Source organism: Pteropus medius, unplaced genomic scaffold, assembly GCF_902729225.1.
Source record: "Pteropus medius unplaced genomic scaffold, Ma_sr-lr_union100, whole genome shotgun sequence".
In the NCBI taxonomy this organism is placed as follows: Eukaryota; Metazoa; Chordata; class Mammalia; order Chiroptera; family Pteropodidae; genus Pteropus; species Pteropus medius.
In genome coordinates, this window is record NW_024352148.1 from 349733 (window position 1) to 376113 (window position 26381).

Sequence of the window (26381 nt, forward strand, 5' to 3'; positions counted from 1 at the left end):
TGTGTGTGTGTCTGTGTGGCATAGAGGGTGCTTTGCGGAGAGGTGGCTGGCGGTGGTCTGCCGACAAGGTCACTGCCCTTGCCGGGTCTCAGGCTCTGTCCTCACCTTGGGAGGGGGTGGATGGACCTCCAGCCACCTCCCGGGAAGCTGTCAGTTTGCTGCAAACACATCGAAATGCTTTTCTTGCCTATTTTCCTCCCTTCTTTTAGAAACATGAGGAATCAGGCAAAAGCATTTTTTGTGACAAACAACAGCTCCTTACTGGGTAGCACCTGCTCCCACGCCAGCCGCAGGCGCCCAGACGGTGCAGCCCTGGTTGGCGGAGGAGCGAGGGGCTGGCGGAGGCGCTGTCACTGGCTGGTCTGATGTCAGCGCCGATCATGTGGTGCTGCTGGCGGCGGGGCGGGCCGCCCAGAGCGCAGGGACCGCCGCCGAGGCCGGCACCGGGGAGGCGGCTCGGCGCCTCGGGACCCAGCCCGCGGGCCTGCTGCGTGGGCCGCACCGCGCGAGCGTAAGTGCGGGCAGCGGGTCGCCGATGCCGGCGGCGTAAGTGCGGGCAGCGGGTCCCCGGGCAGCGGTCCCGGTCCGGGCGGCGTCCAGGGTGGCCGCGCCCCGGGGCCCTCGGCGAACCGGCGGCGTGGGCGGGGCGTCGCCGCCTCCCGCCATCCCATCCCGCAGCAGCTGCCGGCAGAGGGCCCCGCCCCGCCCTGGTTCGGACGGTCCCCCTGCTGTGTCGCCACGGTTTGCATTTTCTGGCTTTGTGGCTGGGTCTGGCTGCAGTGAGACCCGAGAGGGGACGGGTGTCTGCGCGGTAAGCAGGGCCGGGGAGGGCGGTGGCTCTTGGTGACTCCCTCCTGATGCTGAGCGGCGGGCTGTGTCTGCGCCAGGGGTATCGTCGCCCCTCTTTCCTGCCTCGGGGAGGGGGCGGCGGGGCGAGTGCCCCAGCAGCAGGGCGGGCGGCTCCGGGCCGGTGGCAGTGCCGGCCTCCTTCCGTGGCCAGGTTTACGCTGGGTGGAGTCAGCTGGCAGAACAGGTGCGGGTGGTGGGCGATGGAACCCCCCTTACCCAGCGAGCAAATTGTCTTTCCTGCCTCAAAAGCCCAATTAAAGCACCGTGAGAGGGGCCAGGGCTGCAGAGTCCTAAGCACTGGTTTTGGGTTCTGCTGGTCAGGAGCATCACATGTGCACGCGCGTGTATCGGGGGAGACGTCGCTCTGCCATGTTTAGGTGTGGCCTCTTCAGAGAGGAGGCAGACAACCTCGGGATTGTCACTGGCCCCGGGCATGCCACACGGACTCTGTGCACTGGGGGTGCCTGCCTGGGGCGGAAGGGGTGTACAGGCAGACTTGGGGCGAGGGCTGCTGGCAGCCTGGGTGCTTTCCTCCAGCTCTCCGTGGAGCTCTTGGCCAAGGTGCGGGACGGCCACCTGCAGGACAGCCAGCAAAGGCAGAGCAATATGGCTCTGTCTTTAGCCACTGGGAAAATGGTTTTTGTTTTGTGGGGTAACCCCAGTCTTTTCGGTGAGTGTGCACAAACCGTGGGCTTTCGGGCCAAAGACTGGTTCCAGAAAGGTTCCGGCTCTGAAGAAACTTCGGGGTTCCCGAGGAGAGGCGGGTGTCTGCAGGTCCGGCCTCTCGGCCTCCGGGACAGGGGAGGGAGCAGGCAGGGGCTCCCCCACCCGCAGCCCTGCGAACCCGGCCGTTCACAGGATGCTTTGTCCGCTGAGTGGCAGAGCAGTCGGGGTCCCCATGCATCCCCGAACCCCGGAAGTGGAGGACAGCCGGATAAAATGGAGCCACTGAGATGTGGCTCCCAGCCACCCCACCCACCTCGCCTCCTCCCTTGCTGCTGGCCGAGGCCAGGTTTGTGTGCAAAGGTGGCCGGCACTGCTTGTCATTGTGTCAGTCGTCTCTGAGAAGCTGACAGAGGGCACGGGACATGCTGCTGTCCTGGGTGGGGACACGGGCGAGCAGGGTGAACAGTGTTTCGGGGTCCCTTCCTGAACGGATCTCAGCCACACCTCTGAAACGGTGTCATGCTTGGGCACATGGTCCCTGCCTGCCACACCCAGGAGCCCGCCTGCGCCCGCCGCCTGCTCTTGGGCTAACGATGCCCATTGTGGGAGTTTCAGAATTCTATTTCTTCAAAAATTAGTATTTTCCTCTGAAAAGAAATGGACCTTCTCACTTCCCGCCCACCACACGAACCCTGTGTAGGGCCTTGCTGTTGATCGGCTGCTTCAGCGGGCTGGTGATGGCCGGGTGGCTGGCTGCACCCCGATTGCCACTGCTCAGGAAGGCACGTGGGCCTGGGGCCTGGGGCTGGGACAGACCTTAGGGACTGACGATTCACCCCAACTTTACAGGGGTGCTGGCCAGAGTTGTGTGTGTGCTGAGAGCCAGCATCGGATCAGAACCCGGCCCCTGACTCCAGCCCTGCCGCCATCACGTGACTCAGGGGACCTTGTCCCATAAGACCAGGCGGCTGTGGCCTTATCTAGCCGTGGCATCATAGAATAGTGACATCCTTACATTTTGCCTTCCTGAGACTGCGGAGGAGGTCGCAAAGCCACTCAGAGGCGGTCAGGGCCGTGTTCTCGGGGGGCAGCGTGTGTGTGCGCTTTGTGGCTCATGCGAGGAGCTCCCCAGGGGCGGGCCGCCTGTTCTCCAGTCTTGCCCTGCTGGGGTGTGCAGCCCCGGCTAATGGACGGGTCAGGGTTCAGTTACGGGAAATCGATACCGCAGGAACGTTCAGGAGCTTCCGCCCGTCCGAGCAGTTTTCTGAGTCACGTCAGTGTTTCTTTTTTGCAGGCCCGTTCGTGGTGGCGAGTTTAAAGTCGTTTAAGAGATGTTTAAAGTTTCAGATGAGTAGATAAAGAAGAAAGAAGAGCTGGTACATACACAAAATGGAATATGACTCAGCCAGAGGGAAGAAGGGACTCTTGCCATCTGCAACCCCATGGGTGGACCCAGAGGGTACCGAGCTGAGTGGAGACGGTCAGACAGAGAGACAGATGCGCATGATTTCCCTTACACGTGGAATCTGAGGAACAAAATAAAACAGAAACAAAGTTGTAGACAGAGAGAACATTTTGAGGGTTGCCAGATGGGAGGGGGCGAGTGGGCAGGTGAAAAGGGGAAGGAATTAAGAAGTACAAATTGGTAGTTACAAAGTAGTCATGGGCACGCAGGTGCAGCCCAGGCGATACAGTCAGTAACACTCGTAACTACGGCTGGTGTCAGATGGGCACTGGATTTATTGCGGGTGATCACTTCTTAAGTTATGTGGGTGTATAAATCACCACGTTGTGCGCCGGAAATTAATATAATGTACGCCAACTGTAATTAAAAAAATTATTTAAAAATTAAAAAAAAGAGAAAATAAACTAAACTTTCAGTGTAACTCGCTCTCGTCAGATTAGTGCTAGACCCAAAAAAGATGTTCAGGCAATCCTGGAGTGACAGGACGCACGGACGCCCGCGAGGCCCGCGTGAGTCGAGGCGGTTCTGTGGCGGGGGCAGAGCGCACCGGTTACTCAGGCTAATTCGGTCGGGGCGAGATGCACGGATCTGTTTGGAATCAATACAAATGCGAATAAACGTCACACACAGTTCACCTGTGCTCGTGCCTTTGTAGAAGCAGTGGACACAATCTGGTTGGGTGTTGGTTAGTGACATTTTTTGGAAGCTTTGACCAGGACTTGGAGACCTTCTGGTCACACCCTCCCATGCAGTTGCTGGCCAGCAAGGGCCTCTCTTCATTCTGGATGTGAACTGTCGTGACACGTTGGGACAAATTAGTTCTGATAGCTTCTAGGGGTGTCAAGGAGACTAATGGGGACACTGTTCTGGAGAGTCTGCACCCTGTGACTCAGAAGCAGACGGCTGCGTGTGTGGTGTTTCTAAATGATGACGTCGTCAAGGGACCCTCCGATTGGCCTTTATTTTAAGCTTCAGGTTCTGGAGGGGGAAAGACGGGAAGTCAGGCACTAATGTTCGGAGTATGGAGAGACGACACTCCAAACAAAGATGTCACTTTCTTGAAAAAGCCGTAACTTAAAGGAAACACAAAAAAAGATGTTTGGCGGAGGCTCGGAGCAGCGTAAAAGCTGCTGTCTCATAAATTTCACTCTTTTAAGGTCCTGGGTGCCTTTAAAGGTTGCATTTAGGCGGAGGCACAAGCAAATCTCTCTTGTCAACGAAGCAGCAGATTTGAGTTCATGCCAATGTGCACACAGCCGGGGCCAGAAGCTTCTCAGGGCTATGGCAGCTCGCTGGGCTCCTCGCCTGCCCTTCCGAACGTCTGGTGGACGCTGAAGCTGTGGGTGGGCCTGTGTGCGCGCTGTCCCCAGACAGCCTGTGCTGCTGCTGCCTCAGTGTGAGACCTGAGGTTGCGGGCTGGGGTCAGGGCAAGTCGTGGGTCGGTTTTTGTGATCTCGAACGTCTATGTTACGGTCTGTTTTGATTAGTGCTGATTACTTTGAACAATCTTTTCAATCTTATTCACATCCAGCTGCCGCAACCATTTGGTTGGAGGGCCTCCTCGTGCACCTGTGTTTGTTTGCTGTCTTTTGGGCTTTGGGTTGACATGTGTCTTCCACGTAGTTTTATGCTTTGTCTTGAGCACAGAAAAACGAATCGTGGGGATCCACACATGGAAACACTGCTGTCCATGGCCTTTGGGAAGATTTGGTAGAAAAATAGTTCTGTGTGCGTCGATGTGGAAAAAGACCATTTCCTGTCCTCAGTTGAAAAAAAAATTCCATCATTCAAGACCCAGATTTGGAATTCGGATCTGTTTGACATTGTCATATCTCTTGTTCCTTAATCTTACCCCATTTGACTTGTGCCTTTTGTATCATAAGTAATAACAACGCCGACATAGCAGTCACCATGTGCTGAGCGCTCCCGTGTGCTGGGACCTGCACGGACACTCCGTTTATTCACCGACATCTCCCAGCCGGCGGGCGGGCGGGCGGGCACCAAGCACACGCCCTGTCGGCTGGCGTTCCAGCCACATCCTCCTCCGTCTAAGCTCTGTCTCTTCCAACTTATGACGCTGTTCCACTGTAGATTCTGTGGAGTCGTGTGCGCAAACATAAAGGCTGTGACAAAGGCCTTTCTGTCCCCGTGCACCACACCGACGGGGCGAGGAGGGGGTGTCGGCCTGCTGGTGAGGAGAGGACGGGTTTATTGGGGGTCGCGTTTCAGTGTGCCGGCGACGGTATGGTATGTCACAGCTGTGGGCAGCATGTGCGAGTGACACTTACGTGCTTGTTAGCAGGCGTGGCCGTCCCCACAGCAACTTCCTGACGAGAATAACAATGTAACAGGATTTTGTATTACAGGACCTTATTCTTAAAAGCATCGTTGTTTCAACTTTATCCAAAATATGGTAGCGTTACAGTCAGATTGGCTGGCAGTGCGGTGACTCAGGGTTTCCTAAAGCCATGTGCGACGTGACGCACTGGTAGAATTATTCCTCAGATGCCGCTGCAGACGGCCCGGGCTCCCCCTCCCGCTGGCCTCACCTGGGGCTCAGCTGCCCACTGCCCGGCGCTCCCTCAGCCTCCCGGGAGGGGGCCCGAGCGACCTTGGGCTGGCACACTGGCTGCTACGGGATGTTGTTTGTTGACAGAATTGCCATCCGCCACGAGGCCCCACCCAGCGGTTGAAACTTCGAAGTAGGATTTCTGTGACGTTTTAAGAGAATTCACGTGGAATAGCAACGAAACCCAGAAAACCGAAGCTAAGTAACCCAGACGGAGCTGCTTGTGCCTGCTTTTAGCGTAGCGAGCCGCAGGTCCTTCCTGGAGCCAGCCAGCACGTCGCGCGGGGGCCCGCCGGTGACAGTCGCCCCGTGAACGTGCCCCGGGTGCTGACGGGAGGCGGCTCCGTGCTTTTCCTCGTCTTGGCGTCGGGGCGTTGGCGCTGCTGTTCCCAACTTTCCTCGCTGGGTTTATCAGCAGAGGAAACAGTAACCCCCCAACAGGAACGGAGCCGGGGTGAAAAGTAGGTTTTGCATCATTTTACAGTCACACAGTTGTTTTGTTTTGCCCGGAAAAGGGTATTGTACATATTATACATTTTATGCTTACTGAAACTTGTTGACATATATAAAACCATATTCTTTCTAGTTGTAAAGTGACTCGTAGAATAATACTGCAGAAGTTTAAACACCTCATCCTGATCGTGCGTGGTATTCGATTTCAGAATACACTAAGTTCTGTGAGAATGTTCGGCCCGGATGTCACTAAAGATGGTTGTCGCTCTAGGATTTCACGAGGGGAGACATTCCATGGTCTTCTGTGAGCTTTGCACACTTGCTTCATTTCCACTTGTGATCGGGAAGAAGAAATCTAGAAAAAATATTTAAAAGGGAGATGTGCCGTTGTTTTATAAGCTCCCAATAGGCCGCCTCATTAAATTGGTGCCATAAAGAGACAACCAGATACTTGTGCTCAAGCACTAATTGGTTTAAATTATTTAACACCGAATTTGAAAAAAGGCAAATCCCCCTAAAGACGATCGCCCAGGATACGCTACTTACTCAGTACCTGGTAGGGCAGGTAGGTCGGGGAACAGGAAAGGGTCAGTGGCAGTTGACTGTGGACACCAGGTGGTTTTGACAGGTGGTCTTGCTTGCAGTTTGAACCTCCAGGGAGATGGGCTTTGGTCTTCCGAGGGAAGGCTTGGAATATGGAAGCGTGACTGGTTTGGACCAAAATAAGCCGAACACGAGGTAGTAGGTGAGGGGAGATGGGTCGGCCAAAGGGGCAATGACCCTTTAGACCACACAGCATCTCCAGAACCAGGACACCAGGACACTGGGTCAGACAGCTGGCCGGAGGGTTCCCATTTCAGACACGCTGGGGCACTTCTCCAGTATAAGTCTGGGAAGACGCCAGTGTGAGATTAAAGCCATGACTCAGAGTCAGTGATGATTCGTTTTAGTGAAACTTGATACGCCCAGGTGGCTGTGCATTTTTCTCTTAATGTATTATGATTTATGTTTTTGAATATATAGCACACTGTCCCAAATTCAAAAGACATTAAAGGATAAATAAGTTTTCCTTCTTCCCCGGTGCTGGTCAGCATCAACAGCTGAGCTTGGTTCCACGTGGGTCATGGGCTGAATCCATGTCTGGTGTCTGGTTAAGCGTAAATCGTAGCATGCTGCCTGTGCTACTCTGTATCTGTTCTCTCTTAGTCTGTCTTGGGCGTTGTTACATATCAGTTAATACAAAGTTGCCTTATTCTTTAAATAAATGTTTTATTCTAAAATGTTTCAAACATGCACGGAATTAGAATGAATAATGAACCTCACGTACCTTACCCAGCTCCATCATACTTACGGATATTTTGACAATCTTACTGTGTATTAGATAATATGAGGGAATTGTATTAACTTTGTTAGGTGTGATAGTGGCCTAGAGGTTATGCAAAAAAAATTTCGTCATCAGCGAAAGTTATCTGCTGATATAGTTATGGGTGAAATGATGTGTTGTCTAGTATTTGAGATTTACAGTAAAATATACCAGAGAAAGTCTGTGTATGAGGAATAGCTTGACCTGAGGCTGGCAAATGCCGAGGTGGGGTGAGTGCAGACTCATTATGAGATTTCTCTGCTCTCGTGTCTGGTGGAAAATTTCCATGATAATACATTCGCTAATCTGGTTTCATCAATAACTCCCCCTTTTTCTCTTGAGGATTTTAAGATAAATTCTAGATGTCATGTAATGCACCCACAAATACTTTAGTATCTGTTTCTAAAACCAATGACTTAAAAAAATCACAACGCCACCATCACACCTCGGAAAATGAACAATTGTTAATATAATCCATTTTCCAGTCTGTTTTCCAATTTCCCTGATTTAAAAGAAACGTTTTTAGTTGCTTTGTTTGAATTGGGAGCCAGACTAGGCCCACATGTGGCACCCATTAAATCACGTTTAAACATTAATAATTCTCTTCTTTTTTTTTCAAACCCATGTATTTGTTGAAGAAACTAGGTGTTTCACCCCGCAGAGGACCGCACCCTCCGGGTGTGATGTCCCCCCAGGTGTGGCCCCGCTGGCTCCTGTGCCCCTCCATCTGCGGCTTCGTTGGCTCTGGGGAGAGTATTTTGGGCCCGCCCCTCCCGTGGAGCTCGCTGCGTTCTGGCCGTGTCACCGCAGGAGCCGGGCCGCTCCAGGTCCCTTGAGTGGCTCTCAGATGGAGCCCGGAGTTGGTGGGGGGAGCCCCATCTGTCCACGGTTCCCGTCAGCGCCTCTCCCCATGTTTCCCGCACCCAGTGGTTACTGCTGCCTCGGCCCATTATCTCATTAAGGTCGTAAAACGCTTTCTGATTCTTCCGCGGGTCCTACATCCGTTCCCCGGGCTGTCTCACCAGCGATTTGATTAGCCCAGGACAGCTGGCTTATTCTTTTGAAAGGCCACATAGCGTTTTTATTGTGCCCTAATTGAAGTGGCCCCTTATTTGTGGATATTTAGGGGGTGTCTTTTGCTATTTTTTTTTTTTTTGGTTTAAATATTTTTTCTTACTGTATTTCCTCATATACTTACGTGTTTGTAACAATAGTGAGCTATGGGATTTTAAGAGCGTTATATTTTAATAGAAAAGTTCTTACTGGATCATTTTACTTTCTGTGTTGGTTTAGTATAAAATGAGACTCAGAGTCAGACCTGTATTTTAACCCTGGGTGACTGATCAAGCACGTGACGTTGGGCAGCTGTGGCTTTTTCGAAGCCTCATTCCCTCCCTTCTATACTGAGAATAATAATAACATCCTTATTCCCCAAGTGGGTGGAGGGCGGTCAGCGTGCGTCTTCACCTGGAGCCGGAAGTGGGGTCCCTCAGCCGTGCCCCGCCCGCCCCTCAGCCGCGTGCTCCAGTCGGCCTTTAGGATTAGGAGCTTACCCCATGCGGCCAGCTCTGTGACCGAAGTGCTTTCGGGCTGTGCCTGAGCTGCTGACGTGCAGCCCTGTTTGGCCCGCGTCCTCTTCGGGGACCTGCCTAGGGGGTTCCTCCCTGTACGGGTGACGCAGGTGTATGGACACATCGGAAGGATCGTCATTCAGATCAGTGAACCACGAGGCCCCGTTTCTTCTTTAAAATGAAGCCTAAGAGGCCATTTCCTAGAAATTTTGCCAATGGCGTGGCAGGAGGACTTCCGCGGCCTCATTGCTGGGAGCGTCGCGTCGCCCCGTAGAGCCTTACCCTGGGACCTTGGTGCACCCAGGGCGTGTGCACGCGTCCCCCGTGACAGCCCAGACGTGAGCACACGCATCCCCTGTCGCTGCCCGGGGGTGTGCAGGACACGCAGAACCGAACCCCCGTTAGTAACCAGAGCAGATTATTCCCCTTCAAAAAGAACGCGCTTCTTTAAAAATAATTCAGGAGAAGACAGGTTCGAAGCAAGAGGTGAGTGAGCGTCACCCGAATTATTTTCAGTGTCAACAGACACCTGGTGCATCTCTGAAATTAGCTTTCCGGGGCAGAAAGCCGCGCTGGAACCTGACAGCCAGAGCTGGGGTTCCTGCGAGGAATTTCTTCGCTTTGAACTGTTGAAGATTCCGTTAGTTTCTGCTGCTGCTGTAACGAATGTCCACAGACTCAGTGCCTTAGGAAAACACAACTGTGTCATCTTAGGGTCCGGCGGTCTCAGGCCCGGTGGGCTGGGCCTGGCTGCCGGCCGGCGTGTGGCCTTTCTCGGCTCCTGGCCACCCTGGTAGCAAGTGACACCACTCACCCGCTCGTCTGTTGCCACGTAGCCTTCTCATTGGCTGATCCTCCCGCCTCCTCCTACAGGACCCCGTCGTGGCACTGGGCCGCCCCAGTCACCTCCCCACGGCAGAACCCTTAGCTCCGCTGGGCCTGCAAAGTCCCCGTTGCCAGGCGTGGCCACGTTCGCAGGCCCGAGGCACGAGGGCGCGTCACCATGGGGACAGCGTTAATTAGCCGACCCGGAGATGTGCAGGCCAGGGTCGCCAAGGGCTCTGGGGGACGTCTCGCGGGGCGAGCATCCCCCTCTGCTCTCCTTTCTGTTTCCAGCCAAACAGCAGGGGCCCCATTAAGGCCTCGCTTCGGATTTCTCTGAGAACCGCTGACAGTGGCCTGAGGGCCTGAGCAGTGTCTTCCCAGCTGGGGCTCCAGCGCCCCGAGCTCTGGAGACCGGTCCCCTTAAACACACCCCGAGTCCCATCAGACGGAAGACATTGCGCGTGCCCTCCACAACCCCCTTGGTTGGGGTACGCACGTGGGGGAGACCTCTCCCCCACAACTCTTGCTGTTGTCTGCAATTCCGAACGTACTTACATGAGATCTTTTTTCTCTCTCTTTTTTTTTAAAAAGAGCGACGGTCACGGTCTTCTCCAGGACTCCAGGGCACTGTGGTGGCGGCTCCTCAGGGCCGCCTTCCTTCCTGGACGGGACACACGTGCAGTGAGGGGGGTGTCACAGCTGAGCGCGCGCGTCTGCTCAGCGACCTCCTTCCAGTTTGACTTGTCTCTGCTCCCTGTGGAACTGGTGTCTTTAGACTCGAAGGCAACCAATTTTCATAATTTAAATTCAAACTCTAATATTAAGATTAACATTTCTATAAATCAATATTTAGAATACTACACGCATACAGAACTTATGGGATTATGACAACACGAACAAAATTGTTTCAGGAGGTAAGATAATGTCTTCGTGTGTTTCGAGGCGAAACGTTCGTGGAGAAACGTTCCCGCGGGACTGAAACACGTGACTTCCTAGCGGTCAAGTGCACGCGCCTTTCCCTCTGGTGAGGGGGCGTTTCGTCCGGAGTGGGCCCGGACGTGTTACCCGGCAGCTCCCTGCAGCGGGGCGGTGACGGCTTTCGCCTTGTCTCCCGGGTGCCTGCCGAGGTGGCCCTCAGCAGCCTTTGTCAGGCGAGGCGTCCCTTCGCACGTCCCTTTAAAGTCGTGGACTGCATTTTGTCACCCGTCATTAGTTCTGCGTGTGGCTTGTCTGCCCCAAGCGAGCTTGTTCAGGGCGGGCACCATCAGGACGTCCCTCAAGGGGCTCGGCTGTCCCTGTAGCAGGGACTGAGCGGCGTCTGTCACCAGAAGGCCTCGAGGGGTGGGTGACTGCGTCACGCCCGGTGGAAACCGCAGTGTCCGTCACCCACCAGTCGTCCCATCCATTTATGTCTTTCCTATTTAAAAGTCGAGGAAACTTGTGAAGATGTCCGCAGAGCAAGGAAAAAGCTAAATTAAAAGTAGGTGAGCTCAGAAAGGCACAGGGAAGGGTCGCCGAGTAAAACGAGTTTAGGACTGAGCCTCGTGCTGGAAGACATGCACCGTTCAGTCTTAACACCTGTGTGCGGACGACGTCCATTTGGCGTTAAGTCACTGGGAGCCCCTGGAGGAAGCAGCAGGTTATTTGATTTTTCAGTATCTAGAAAATTATGTCAGTTGCTTAAATGAAATATAGTAGTTATTCCCGGAGAGAAATTCTTTTCATAGGATATGAGTTTTCATAGGAGGGAGTTTCCTGTGTAGCATAAAGGATGACCTATCCTTACGCTAAACGGTGTCGCATTTCAGAGAGAAGTTTCTTATATCGCCCTCGTTTACACAGACGGACGTCACCCCGCCTCCCTCCCCGCCCCGCAGCGTGACCTAAACAAGGGCTCAGCCGTGGCTGCGAACAGAGCAGGTCATGAGGTCCCGAGATGCTGACCATGGTGAAACAGCCATCAGGCATTCTTTGTAAAATCTGTGCTTAGCGATTAACGTGGCATTAAATTTCCCTGGCCGGTGAGAGGAAAGAACGTGGAGTAGCAGAAGCTGGCCTGACTGCTGGGGCAAAGAGCCCGCGCTCAGAACAGCCACTTATCCGAGGTGTTGGTGAGCGTCGCGAACTCTGGCTTTTGCCTCTGCTTTGCCATCGGCACGGCGTGCGGCAGACGGGAGCAGGCAGTGGACAGCAGGGGCGACGCAGTTACGCGCGGAAGGTCTCTTTCTCAGGTCGCAATTCCGGATTTCTTTCAGCAGAAGGAAATGGCCTCTAGTGAGAACTCACAGACCAATTATCCCAGAAAGCGGTGACCTAGAAGGAAGCGGCGGAAACTGAGGCCGATTGCAGCAGGGCTGAGCTGGGGCGGGGGGCGGGGTGGATTGTTGGCGCGGTGAGGCCGATGGGGACAGTGTCTCCCGGGAGTTCCCTCTCCCGGCCCTCCTTAGCACCTGCTGGGATTCGCGTGGCCGCCACGCGGCAGAGGTGCCGCCGGTGTCCGTCTGGAAATACCCGTCAAGGTGCAGATGCTCACTGAAGAGTCCACCAGTGACCCCAAAGCTATTTTTAAGTCGGGGATTTCTCAGGCTGTCGCCTTGACATGGGAGCTCTGAGGCTGGATGGAAACTTACCCTGTGCTCTGTTCCTCCTCCGTCTCCTGGAGGAGGGCAGTGGGGGGCGCTCAGCCAGGTACCCTGAGTGGCCTCTGCCCGCGTTTGGGGGTTTTGCCGAGCCGGTGCGAGGACCTGTCATCCTGACCCCAGACCCGCCTCTCCATCCCCTCCTCGTGCCACTCCCTTCCGTCCTGCCCCTCCCCGGGCCGTCCCCCTGCGTGTCCCCGCCCCTGTGCTGGCGAGTCACCAGATTCATGGCCTCCTTTTAACCGCCCTCTTCGCGTCCTCGGCCCGTCTGATGTGTGACCCAGGCCCCCATTACATGCACCTCGCCCCCCTCGACCCTCCCCGGGGCCCCCTCTGTCCGACTCGTGATGGGGCCATCACTCACTCCACGGGCTGCTCCTTGTCGCGCCCCTGCTTCCTCTCCTTCCATGCCCAGCTGGTCTCATGCGTCCTGAGGTTTCAGGCCTCTGCTGATGACCGGCCCTCGTGAGGGTCACAGAGGGCTCCCAGGACCTCGGTCTTTTTTCTCTTGCCCACCTCCCTCAAGGTGTTGCATTTCCTGGCACGACCCCAAGAAACAGCACACGCCCGCTCCGGCGTCCGGGAGGGGGGTCGCGCATGACGTTTCCGCTCAAACCGCATCAGCGAGGGGCCAGTCCCCTGGCCACGCGATTAGGCAGTGAGTGGCCAGTACTCCGCAGACACCGCGTTTGGTAACCGGCGGGGAGGAGGGGAACGAGGGCGCCCGACCCAGTGGCTGGCCTTGCTCCGTGCCCCCAGCCCGTCCCTGAGGCTCAGGCTTGTGGACCAGGCCGCTCTGTGCCCCTCTCTGCTCTGGGACCTAAAATCGGCTTCACCGAGGTCCAGCTGACCTAGGGTTGTCAGACACGCGAGGTGCACGCGAGCTGCTCCGCCGTGTGTAGCCAGGTGAGAGGGCCCCCACGTGCCCGTAGCGCAGGGGATCTCTTCTTGGGCGTGTCCCCCGGACCAGCTTCCGAACGGCTTCTCCCGCCACTGGCCATCCGAGCCGGTGAGTGTCACGGCCCCGTTGCCCGAAGCGGACACCCCAGCTGTTTTGCCCTGCCTTTACCTCTCACTGCCGACAGCAGCTTCTGGTCCCTTCGGCTCCTGAAGCCACCGTCCCCACCGCCTGTCGGCCTGCACCCTGCGGGGCTCTGACTTGTGTTGGGCCAGACGCCTCCTGGCTGGCCGGCGGCCTGAGCGCCTCTGCACGCAGCCACCTTTTGGCCCCCTCCCACGTGTGGGATGACCTCATCCGCAGTCTGAAAAGCTGGGGTGACCCTCCGTTTGCTCCTGTGGGTCTTAATTAAATATGATTGTTTTAGAAGCGGAACCCATTTTTTTCTTAAGATAAATTCTACCAAAAATTCCCCAATGTGAAAAATATGCAGAACTTGTAGGGCCCCTGTGCTTGGCGTGTGGTTGGAAAACCTTTGGCCGGCAGGGTCCAGTGCAGACTGCCTGCTGGCGACGGGGAGGCCCTTCCCAGGCCAGCGCCAGCCGGTGTCCCGGACCTGCCTAGGCCAGCATCTCCACACCCCTCCACCAGGCGCTGATGGCGCGTCTCCCCGGCGGGCGTTGGCCTGTGTCTGCGCCTGGTCTCCCATCCTGAGCGGTGCCGCCCGATGCCTGCTGGGCCACTGTCACCCTCCGGGCAGCCTTGGACGGGGAGCTCATCTGAGCCTCGTGTTCTTGTGGTCATGTGGGAAAAGTGGGTTTAATAAGAGAAGCTGCGTACAGCGCCCAGGACGCGGGTCCTGCCCTCTCCTCGGATGTCGCTTCTTCATATTTTTCTGTGACGGCCACAGGAAGCAGTCGTTTTCCGTGGTTCACGTTTCTGTCACGGTCGGGGATGCTTTTGTTCAGACAGCTGTTACTGCTTCGCTTACGTGTGTCTCTGCTGTCACCTGCTGCACTCTGAGCTCCCTGGAGGTAGATGTCCTGACTGGCTCACCTTTGAGCCCAGGGCCTGACAAAGGTGGACTTGAAATCAGCGTCTGCTGAATGGAATGGCATTGAGTTGAAATGCATTTACAGCAGGAAAATGAAGGTCAGCCAGTTTCCTTGGCTGTGACTCACCCTCCCCACGAGGAACAGCGAGTTTGATGGATGTGCATGTGCTGTTTTGTAATAAAAAGGAGCAGCCCTCTTATTCCGAGCATGAAATACAACTGCCGGCCTGCGGAACAGTCTGCGAGCTTGCGTGTGTCCGGCGGTGTTTTGTGCTGGCCTCGGCAGGGCAGGATGCCGTCCTATAGTCTGTGTTTACTGATCCATGTGAGGGGCTTATGGGAGCATTTGTACGGAGGCCAGAGTTCAAGTGTGGCATGGTTTCAAAAAAGTGACAAGGGCGACACACTGGTGCATTCAGGCACTCAGAGCTGACAACATAATCTGCTGTTTTATAGAGGACATTGTGGCGCCGGGGCGGGGGGTGGTTTATATGTGACAAAATCAACCACCCCATTCAAACAAATAAGCACTTTCCTCTTTTTCTGTTCTTTTTTTTTTAATGTGGTAAAAAAAAGAAAAAATACAGCGTTCCATTTGCCCTCGTAACCACTTTAAGCGTCTAGTTCAGTTGCCTTGGGCACCTTCGCCCCGGTGGCAGCCGTCACTTCGCATGGCGCAGAGGTCCCGGGCCCACGGGCGGTCCCTCTCCTCCCCCTCCTGCTTCCGATTTCGACCACTGTAGATACTTCCTCTGGAGGAGTCCTGTGGCCTTCGCCCTCTTGTACCTGGCTGATTCTACTCAGCACAGTGCCGTCCATGTGCGGTCCGTCCATGCTGTGGCATGTGACAGGGCACGTGACAGGGCTGCCTTCTTGTTGGTGGCCGCATGACATTCCGCTGTAAGCACACGCTGCCTTTATCCACCCGCCCGTCACGGCGTCCAGGATCCGGGCCCCGCAGCGAGGACTCAGTGGGCGCTGGTTGTCTTTGCCTCCCCCGTGCAGTGAGTAACGCCGTGACGGACGTGGGTGCGCCAGCCCCTCCGAGGTCCCGCTTTGAGTTCCTTTGGATAAGTGCCCAGAAGTGGGCTCGCCAGGCCGGGCCGGACCGGGCCGGGCCGGGCCATTCGGTGGTGCTGCTTTCGTTGGTCCAGGAGCCTCGTGCTGTTTCTGGCAGAGGCTGCCCTGGGCTGTGTCCCCGCCCGCATGCAGGGGGCCCCGTGCTCGGCTCAGCAGCTCCTGTCATTTCCAGTTCGTCGGGAGTGGCCGCCCCGGTGGGAGACAGCCCATGCTTTTGATTCGCATTTTCCCCGTGAGTGGCGATGCCGCGCTTACTGACCATTTTCACGTCTCTGGAGAAACGTCTGTGCAGATCCTTTGTCCGTTTTCATTGGATTTTGTCCTTGTCGAGTTGTATTTTGGATTTCGACCCCTCGTGCGACTTACGATGACGCCCTCCCGCGCCGTAGGCCCCCTCGGGGAGCAGGTGTCGTAAGGGTTGGCGCGGTCCTCCTGTCTGCTGCCAGCTTTGGTGGCCGGGGTTTTGCTGTCACCTCCAGTTTCTCTGTCTGAATCATTCCTGGTCTTCGGGTTTGCAGGCTTGGTCACCTCTCCTTTCCTGCCTTGCTCCTTAGCGGTGACCGTTGCCCGAGGCCACTCGGCTCCGCTGTTCTCATGCTCGTTCGTTCGCGTGCTCCCTCGTCCCCGCCCGCCGCCCGCGCCTGGCTTGCCGCCCCTCGCTGGGTCTCTCTCCTCCGCGTCGGTGCTCCCCGCCTTTACCGGCTCGTCCGTGTGCTGCCTCCACTTGACGCCTCTTACACAAGCTGCTGTCTAGTCGCAGAGGGGTCCGGGATACCCCGTTTCCTCGCTGCTGTGCAGAAATGTACAGTTTTGTGAGTCCGGCCCTAGCTTTCCTGTGCAGCTTCGCCTTTCGCCCGCCCTCCCGCCCGGCCACACACCTTCAGTGTCCTCACACGGAGCTGTCGCCTTTCTCCTCAGGCGCCCACGGTTCCCTCGCCCTGGCCTGGGACGTATTAGGTGCCGTGGCCGCTGTTCCCGGTCGCCCATCTCCGTCTGCCGCCGTCGGCTCCTCCTCCTCTGCGCCCAGCTGCTGGGGGTTCGGCTTCCATTCTGTCCTGTGTGTTGGTGTTTCTCAAATCGGCACTTCTGTGCACAGTCTCCCTGTCGGGGGGACGTGACTGAGGTTTTAGGGGACAAACGAATGGCACTTCCCCTCCGTGCCTGAAATCACGGCCACCTCAGGGGCAGAACAGGGAAGACGAGACCAGAAAGAGCATCCTCATCACTTGTGAAGTGGAAGCTGGGAAACGTGTTTGTGAAAAGCTGACTTCCTGGCTCTTTGGCAGCAGGTGGGGCCAAGCGGAAGGTACCTCCTGGCAGCGCAGAGAAGAGGGGACAATGCTGCCACCTGCCCTGGTCGCCCACTCCTGCCCCCTGCACGGGAGGGCAACTGAGTCTCAGGGCATCTCTCTGCACCTCGGTCCTCCCCCACGTCCCCCAGCTAGGGGTGTCTGAGGCAGGGGGTCTCCAGGTACCCGAGTTCCCTACCGGTTCTAAGGCCCTTGTCTTTGGCGGACCCTAGGCGCCAGTGTTGGGGTGGACAGTGACAGGTAATACATGGCCTCGATCAAGAAAGCACGGAAGAAATCAAGCGTTTGGAGAAAAGGCATGTGGCCCTCTGGAGTCACTGACCTTGAAAGAGAATGTTCGGGTGCGTGTAATATTTCGTGGAACCCTCTTCTTGGAAAATAAGATGTTTATTTGTAACAACACCGGTGTGTCCCTGACACGTGTGTGGTAAGTTCGAGTCGACTTCTCTCTGTTTCCCTGATGAACGCGGAGCTGGAGGCTGGTCCCCTGGCTCGCGCAGGTCTTGAATTCCAGTGATTACAAAATGTGTCCCTTTAATCCCAGATGGCCAGTGGCTGTCGCAGGTCAGCTAGTCAGCTGAGTCCTCCCTTCCGTGAGTGTTCTGGACAGTTGGGGACGGGAGAACACTAGGAGGAATTGGGACCGTTTCCTATTTCATGGGATTTCAGGGTTCAGGAGAAGGTGCTATTTCTAGAAACGGCCACAAGATGGCGCAGGAACGAGCACCTTTAACGTGCAGCTTTGTCCCTGCATCCGTCAGCGACCGCTAGTCCCCAGCTCTGCGCGAGGAGTGGGGGCAGGGAGGAGAGGCACGAAGTGGGTTGGACACAGCCACTGCCCTGGCGTCCCTCGGGCCGGTGGCAGGAGCTGTGTCCGTAGGAGGACGAGGAGGCAGCAGGGCCGCGTGGGCTGCAGTGGGGTGGCCGGGCTGGGTCCGAGAGCCTTGTGGTCGGGGTGCTGGGAAGAGGGTCCCGGCTTGCAGACTGGGGTGCTGGGCCCGGGAGGGAGCGCCGGCCAGCAGGCAGGCCATGCGGGGGACGCAGCCTATGGGAGAGGGCGCGGGCAAGGTGGCTGTGGGCCGGCGGCCGAGGGCGAGAGCCTCCCGCCTTAGGCGGCGGGGTGACCGGAGACAGGCCGAGCTGTGGGGCAGCACCCGGGTGTGGTCACCTGACCTGGGGTGAGTCCATGCAGGTCCACGGCCCTGTTCCACGACCTCGTTCGCGCTCACACTGCGGACCGGCGGGTCATTGCTGTCCCGGGCTTCAGAGTTTGGGACTGTCTTAGAAGCTCGCCTTGGTTTTGACGGCCCTGCCTCGCATTCTGGGTGGCACCGGGCCTGGCCTCACCTGCGTTTGTTAAGCCGAATGCGCCCACGAACTCCGGTGATGAAGCGGTTTATTCGGGCCTGTCCTGGTGTCCTTCGGCTCTCCGGGGCGAGCTGTGGTCCTTGCCACCATTTCTGTGCTCTGGCTTCCTCTCAATAAACATTCGTCAGAAGCGTATCCAGGAAGGTTATTCTGATACTTGTTGCTTGAAAAACAGTCACCAGAAGAAGGTGACATTTTGGTAACTTACCAAAAGGCCTCGGTTTCCATGAGATTTGCCCGCTGCCTAATGAAAGTTACCCCTGGCCGTCTGCAGTGCAGGGCTGCCGGCGGCTCTGGCACGTCCTGGGCAGCCGTGCCGAGCTTCGGTTGCCGTTCCCACCTCGTCGGCTGTCCCCCTTCCCTGTCCCTCCCTGTCCACAGTCTCTTAGAGCCAGCTCTACCATCCTGCGTGACTCACGCATTATCAGAGGTGTCTTTCTGCTTCCTCCTTTATCTGAATGCCACAATGTAGACGAGGGGGTCTGGGTCCTGGGGCGCCCTGCTGCTAGGTGGCGAAGGCACTTGAGCCCCGTGGGCCGCGGGGGCTGGGGGAATGAAGTAGGGGTGGGCAGGGGTGGTACCTGCTACGGTCAGGTCGAAGCTTCTGCTGCCTGCGTGTTCAAGGCGATGCTCGCTCAGTGGGGCGGGGTTGCTGGGCGCCGGAGGGCCACGTGGGAACGGGAAGATTTCGGTGACCCTGCTTCGGACGTGAGCCTGGCTTTCCAGGGTGAGGTGACTGGGGCCACTGGATGCGGGTCCCCGGCCAGCGGCACAGAAGCACTGCCTCCCTGCGGTATAATTCAGTGTTTTTTTTAATAGCATATTCACACGGGGTTCTGCACCTTACACCTCTAACTAATCCCATACCATTTTGTCACCCACAGAGGACACTCTGTGTCTGTCACCCCACCACCACTTCCCTCTGGCTCTGGCAGCCACTGGGCTGCTTTCTGTGGCCGTGGACTTGCTCATTCTGGCATTTTGTATGAGCGGAGCCATGTGACAGGTGGCCTTTTGTGTCTTGGTTTACGCGCTCAGAATTACGTTGACGGGGTTCATTCCCGCCACCATGCGTCGGTGCTCCGCTCCCTCTTCCGGATGAATGACACTGCACTGTACAGAGACGGCACGTTTTGTTCACTCGTTCATGAGTTGACAGACATTGGGGTCATTCCGCCTTTTCGCTACCATGAATAATCTTGCCGTAAACACCCATGCATAAGTTTTCATGGGGACACGTATTCTCATTTCTCTCAGTTGTGCCAGGCAGTGGAGTTGCTGGGTCATATGCAGTGACCCACGTCTGGTCACTCGAGGGACTCCGGACCGCTTCCCAAAGATGCTGTCCTTCCACCGGAGAGCCCCCGGCTCCGGCCCGTCCACGCCTTCCTCAGCACTGGCTGGCGTCTGACTTTTGGCTCTCGTTGCCTGAGCGAGTGTGAGGGGGTGTCTTGTGGTTTCAATTTGCCTTTTCCTAATAATGAAGGATGCTGAATGTATTTTCATGTGTTTACTGGTTATTTTTACACCTTCTTTGGAGAAATGTCTATTCAAATTGGTTACTTATTTTTAAATTGAGCTATTTGTCTTCTGTTATTGATTGTAAGAGTTTCTTATATATTACGGATGTTAGACCCTTATTAGATGTATGATTTGCAAATATTTTCTTCTATTCTGTCATCTTTTCAATTTCTTTTTAAATTCATCAACAAGACACTTTTTATTTGTACTGTAATGAAAATGAGTGACTCAGTCGTGATGTCGAGGGAAAGAAGCAAGATGCACATGAAAAAAAGTCCTACTTTGTTATCTTGCCAAGAACCTCGATTTCTTGAGTGTCCTTTGACACACAAAGTTTTTAACGTAAACGAAGTCTAATTTATCTGTTTTTTCTTTTGTTGCTTATACATTTGATGTCATTTCTAAGAAATCCTTGCCTACCAAAGATCATGAAAATGTAAGCCTATGTTTTCTTCTCAGAGTTTTCTGGTTTCATCTCTTACGTTTAGGTCTTGGATCCATTTTGAGTTAATTTTTGTTCTTCCTTTTACATGTCCAGTTGTCCCAGCAGCATTTCTTGAAGAGACCTTTCTTTTCCCTTGAATGGGCTTGGAGTCTTGTCGAGATCGTAGCCACATGTTTGTTCCTAGAACTTGCTTTTGCGTTTAATTCTCATGCGCGCCAAGATTCGCCAGCGCCCCTCCCCCGCCCCCCACTCCGTAACCACCGACCTCTGCCCTTCTTCCCTCTCCAATCGTTTAGACCGGGGTGGGGAACCGCTGATCCCTCGGAGCCTGATGAGACTGAAAGGGTCCGGCATCCCTTTGACCTTCGCTTGGATCCCAGACGGAGGGGACAACGGGAGAATACAGTCTTTTCCTAGAGAATAGTGTTTCTTGTTACAAAAATTTATTATTAAAAATTAGACCTACAAATAAGCTAAAGAAGTAAAAGTTACATAAAAATCATGCCTATGCCTAACATACAGAAGTAAAATTTACCACTGTGCTTCACATACAGGAATAACTACTTTATATTTCAGTATAAAATGAATGCTGATTTTCTTTTTTGAAAATGAAAATAAACATTTTAAGTCTCATGTGACTTATTACTTCGTGAATGTATTTGCTCATGAAATATGTTCTGTAGCACAGTGTTGAGTAATGGGATCATGTGCCGCTGTTTAATCAGATTTGCATGTATCAGCTACTGTGAAGAAAAATATATTTTGACCCTTGAATTGTTTTATAGTACTTTAAATAGGGAAAAATGGACAGAAGTAATTTTCAGAGACGTTACCGTCAAGATGCTCTGTCAGTTTACAAGGGAAGAAAATATTAAATCCTTTCTTAGTTGCTGAAATTTTCATTAGGAGTTTAACGTGTTTTCCTGCTCAACTTCTGACTGACGTTCACTGATGTGGATGGCTGGCAGTCTGGTCTGGGCAGTGGAATGTGGCAGCTGGTCAGGGGTTCAGAAAAAGTAGAATGTTGGGGTAGGGTCAGAATCAAAGGGTGCCGTATCCGATTGAAACTCTGTGGACTCCTGGACGCACAATGACGTTATGCACGTGAGAACGAAGCCAGAACACCAGGTCTAACGCATCAACTGAAAGATTAAAAGACAAACCAAAACAGAAATCACTAGGCTCCCTCGGTTTCTCCATTTAATATAGGCAGACGGTATTTAATATAGTTTTAGGAAGCCCAAGAATATGAAAAATGTCTCCAGATAAATTCCATGCAAATAGCAAAGCTGTACAAAAGACGCAACGCATCATCAGCGTGTGAACTGGCCAAGAAGATGGAGGCCCTGGGGGCGACACGCGCCCGGGCACTCGGCCTGGGCCCTTCCTGCACCTGCCCAGTCTCCTGGGCTTTTCCCTGTTGTTGCGATTATGCAATTTAATTACATGTTATGGAGGCAGATGAAACATGTTTGGAAGTTATTTCGGTGAAGAATGATGGTCTGTAAAGACGTGATAAGAGCGAGTCAGGTTGGGCCGGGAGACTGTCGGAGACGAGGCAGAAATGCTCCTAAGGCCGCGGAGGCTGTTGTTCCCCTCACCCCGTGTTCGGCCTGGCACCCCTCCCCCACCAAAGAAGCCGAGATTTGAAATGTGCCCCCATCGTGGACGTGGTTCATGCGAGGGGAGGGTGTGGGATTCTGTGTCGCACACATACCTTTAGAGAGCCTGGCCCTACTCAGGAAAACGGTGAATGAATGTGCTTTTAGTTAAGTTGAACTATTTAAGTTATTTGTGTCTTTTTTTTTTAAATGTTGTTTTAAGTCTTTTTTAAAAAAATATTTAAATTAGTTTCAAGTATACAGTACATTGGTTAGACATCTTATAGTTCGTAAAATGATCCCAATGGCTCCCTCCCTCCCCTGACCCTCCACCTAGCCAACATATTAATGCTAGCTGCATTCCTTATGCCGTGCTCCCCAGCCCTGTGACCATCCATCAGCTACTAATTTGTACTTCTTTAACCTTTCACCCCATTCTCCCAGCCTCCCAAACTCCCCTCTCCTCTGTCCATCACCAAATTGTCCACTATATTTGTGAGTCTGTTTTTGATTAGTTTGTTTTTTTTATTCCTTAGATTTCGCATATAAGTGAAATCATATAGTGTTTATCTTTCTCTGCCTGACTTCAATACTTTCTAGGTCCATCAAAGCAATATCTTTTTCCATCCCCTTCCTTTTCATATGTAGGGGTCTTGTTTTCCTATCCATTCATCCACTCTATCTTTTGGTTGGAGCACTTAGTTCTTTTCCATTTGAGGTACTTATTGATAGGAATGTAGTTGTTACCATTCTTTATTCCTGTTTTTGATACTTTTTTTCTTCTTAAATAAGTCCCTCCAACGTTTCCTGTAATACTGGCTTGGTGGTGATAAATTCCTTATCTTATTTTTGTCTGGGAAGCTCTTTATCTGTCCTTTGACTCCAAATGAGAGTTTTGCTTGATAAAGTATTCTTGGTTATAGATCCTAGGTCTTCATCACGTCGAATATTTCATGCCAAACACTTCTGTCCTGCATAGTTTCTTTTGAGAAATCAGCTGCCATTTTTATGGCTATTCCCTTGTAGGTAACTAACTGCTTTTCTCTTTTTGCTTTTAATATTCTTTCTTTGTATTTAACCTTTGGCATTTTAATTATATATCTTGGTGTGGGCCTCTTTGGGTCTGTTTTTTGGGATTCTCTGAGCTTCCTGGGGTTTTAAGTCCATTTGCTTCACCAGGTTAGGGAAGTTTCCATCATTATTTCTTCAAAACAGCTGTTCAACATCTTGATTTTCTTCAGTTATGCTGACCAGATGGATATTTGGACCCTTAATAGTGTCCCATATTCTCCTCAAATTATTTTTATAGTCTTGGCATCTTATCTCTTGCTGTTCTGATTGTGTGTCCTTGGCTTTCCCGTCCACTAGATAAGGCATTTCTTTATTCACTTTGTTTATTCCTTTGTTTATTCCATTTAATATACTTCTCATCTCAGATAATGCATTCTCCATTTCAGACTGGTTCCCTTTTATAATTTCCATTTCCATTTTTATGTTTTTTTTTTTTTTTTTTTTCACTGTTGGAGTTCTCTACACTTCCCAAAAGTTCATTATCTTTATAACCAGTGTTTTGAACTCTGCATGTTAGATTACTTGACTCCATTATATCTGGATCTCTGTTCTGTTCTCTCATATGGTTTCTGCTTCTTTGTCTTCCTATTTTGGCTGTCTTTCTGTGTCTGTTTCTATGTACTAAGCAAAGCTCCTATGTCTCCCAGTCTTAGTGTGGATTTGTGCAGTAGGTGTCCAGTGGCACAGTCCTGAGAGGGGTTCAGCTGCAGGCCAAACTTAGTCCAAACCTGTGCCCCTCTGGGGCCACCTGTTAAGATTCAGCAAGCAATCCACAGATGCTGTGCTTATAATTGCCTCAAAAGGCCACCCCAGAAACCGAGGCCAGCAGCCTCCAGTGTGAGTCTCGATGCTGCTCAGCAAGGGGCACCTGACTCACCGAGGACACACCTGGATGTGGCTTGGGTGGGGCCGTGAGTTGGGGGAGGCAGAGTTTCAGGGAATCCTCTGGGCGGAGCGACCTCTGTTATCCAGTTTAATGACATCACGGCTGTGGCGGTGCTGTGTCCACACACTGGTATGGGGGAGGGCTCAACAGGGAACAATGGATATCACTGGCACTTCTGCACACCGCGAGTCTCGCCGTGGCCCTCACTCCGACGACTCAGTGTCTCCCTGTAAGTCTCTGGTGCCTCCTGCGCAGCTTAACCGGCACTAGTGCCCAGAGCGAGCAGGACTGTCACCGTGAAAGTCCACTCGTGGGTGCGGCCCCTTTAAGAGGCATCTGCAGCTGTCCCAGCCTCTGTCCCACTCAGCTGCTGGGGACCCGGCAGCCTTGTGTCCTCATCCCTCCTCCCTCCCCCACTGCAGGGTGATGTCTCATTTCTCTCCCTAGTTGTTGGGCTTGCTCATCGAGCTCGCAGGTGACTTTGCTTGCTCTTCGCTCCGTGTGTCCATCACAACTTTGATTTGGTCGTCAGAGGGATGCACAGAGCCTCTATCGTCTACGCAATTTTTTTCCTTCCCTTCCTTGTGTTTTTATCCCAGAATATTGAATATAAATTTGTGTGTTTATCTCCCCACTAGAATGCAAGCTCCTTGAGGCAGAGACTTTGTTTTTTATCCCTAGTATTTTCAACAATTCCTGGCACGGAGTAACTGCCCAATACATATCTATTAAGTGTCCAACATTGGCTGGTTTTGGGCCAAGCTTTGATAAATGATACACATTTTACCACTGAATGATAATTTAAACCATTTGAGTGTGTCAAGAAAAGCTTTGAGAGTTTTCAAATAATTTTTCTCAGAAATTATAGTTGTATTACAAAGCCTATTAACTAAAATCTATTTTTTAAGAAAAAACAAGTAGTCTTTTTCTTTTATTTGTTAGTTTCTTTCAAAATGGTTTAGCTGTAGATTTCATTGCTATTTGCACACATGATTCCAACAGTATTTTTATGCTCCTTTAGGTCACAGCTCACAAGTTAAAAAAAGTTAGTTGGTGGAGAATTGTCTAGTTACGTAGAAGGTGGGACTGGTTACAATGTCATCTTCTAAAGCTGAAACGGATCCTGGAGGTCTTTCTAATCACTAGGGATGATGACAAATGAGCTCGAGAAAGTTGGGGAGTGGTTCACAGAGTCAGAATACCTCAGTATTTTGTATAATTAATAAAACCTTAAAAAAAATGAAGTTTTTTTTGTATTCTAAAATTGGAGGTTTGCATTTAAAATATAATTAAGGTACTCAATACCAAAACACATTTTTGAAAGTTCTAGCAACATGAAAACAGCCATAAATTATTTTAATCATATTTTCTTTTGACACCATAGAGAGTCCTGTTTTCTAACCTCTCACCTCCCAGCCCCACAAAAAAACAAACTGACGAGGCTCAGAGATAAATCCGGGCTTTGTCCCAGCAGCTTCTCTTAGTCCGGTGGCGGGGCTGGCGCCGGCTCTGTCTGATTACAGTTAATCCGCCGCCTTCAACGTGGGGCATGCTGTAGGTCTGAGTTGAATGGCAAAGTCTTTTCCAACGGAAAAAGCAGGTGTCAGCTGTCGCCGCGGCACCAGGCAGCGAACAAAGAAGGGGAGCCTGCGCTGGGAGCTCGCAGAAAGCCCGGTGTCATGCGGGCCCTCTCGGCGGGAACCTGTCCGCCAGCTCATGTCAGGCGGCGTTACGAGGTCGCGAATGGCAGTTTCTAACTCTGTGAATGACGTGGTCTCTTACCTTAAGACCTCAGTTTTCTGAAGGTTTTCTTAAAATGAAAAAATTTCCTCCGCACTTCAGCTTGTTCAATAGCAGCTAGCTCACAGACAGTTCCTGGTGATGCTTCTTTCAGAAAGGCAAACTTTGCCTGCGCTTGAACACCCTGCTAATGTCATCTCTTTGAGGGGTGCTGTCGCCCCTCCTCTCCCCGGGGCGCTGCCTCTGGCCGTCTTCACGCCTGGGCTGTGCTCGCCACCCGGTCCGTCCCCAGGCCGCAGTTCTCAGCACGGCCGCGAGCAGACGGGGACAGACACCGGGGCAGACACCGTCGCACTGTTTCCGGCGTCCTGCTTAGATCCTTCGTGCTAGCGTGTTACATTTCTACGTCTTGCTTTTTGTCCTCCAATCCTTCTTTGCTGGGTTCCTCATTCCTTGTCTTTTTGAAAGCGATCAGTTGTTTCTGAACAAAGTCAACGCGGGAAGTGAAAGCACGCCATGACGCTTTGCCACGACAAGCGCGTCGGGGTCCAGCGGGCTGGTTTTAACCGTCCTGGATGGCGCTGAGTTTCACGGCCAGCCGTTCGGGGGCCGCTGTGTCCGCGGGGCGGGCACGCGTGACGTCATCGGCACGATCCTTCGGGTTTAAGAAGGCCGGTCGCCCACCGCGGTGTGCGCCGGGTCCATGCCCTGCAAGGCCTCGGGGCTGCCGAGGACCTCGGGGCTGTGACGTTTGCTCAGGGCGGCGCCGTTTTAAATTTATTTCTCCTTTCACAGCGCGTTAAGTGAAGGTACATCCTCCTTTAGCGTTTTGGTTCATCGCTAGGTGGCAGCGCCATTCGGCGAGAGACCGTTTAAGAGGCGGGACACGTGAAACTCGGGTGTGGAGGTCGGCGGTGTCTTTGGACTCACAGACGGGAGGTGGCCAGTCCGTCCGGCCCGAGGCCGGTGCCGTTGTCACCGTGTCCGGCCGCTGCCTAGTCTCTGTG

At 53.3% G+C, this 26381-nt stretch overlaps 1 protein-coding gene across 2 annotated transcripts in view; it reads left to right on the forward strand.

Moving 5' to 3' along the window:
• Positions 1 to 386: 386 nt before the first annotated feature.
• Positions 387 to 26381, forward strand: part of ANK2 (ankyrin 2) — a 281232-nt gene continuing 255237 nt past the window's right edge. The window contains exon 1 of one of the 2 annotated variants that reach the window (XM_039846891.1): positions 387 to 511. The gene's annotated coding sequence lies outside the window, so the exon portion shown is untranslated. Of the gene's footprint in view, positions 512 to 568; positions 812 to 26381 lie in introns of those variants that run through there. The other variant, XM_039846890.1, reaches the window with a different exon arrangement.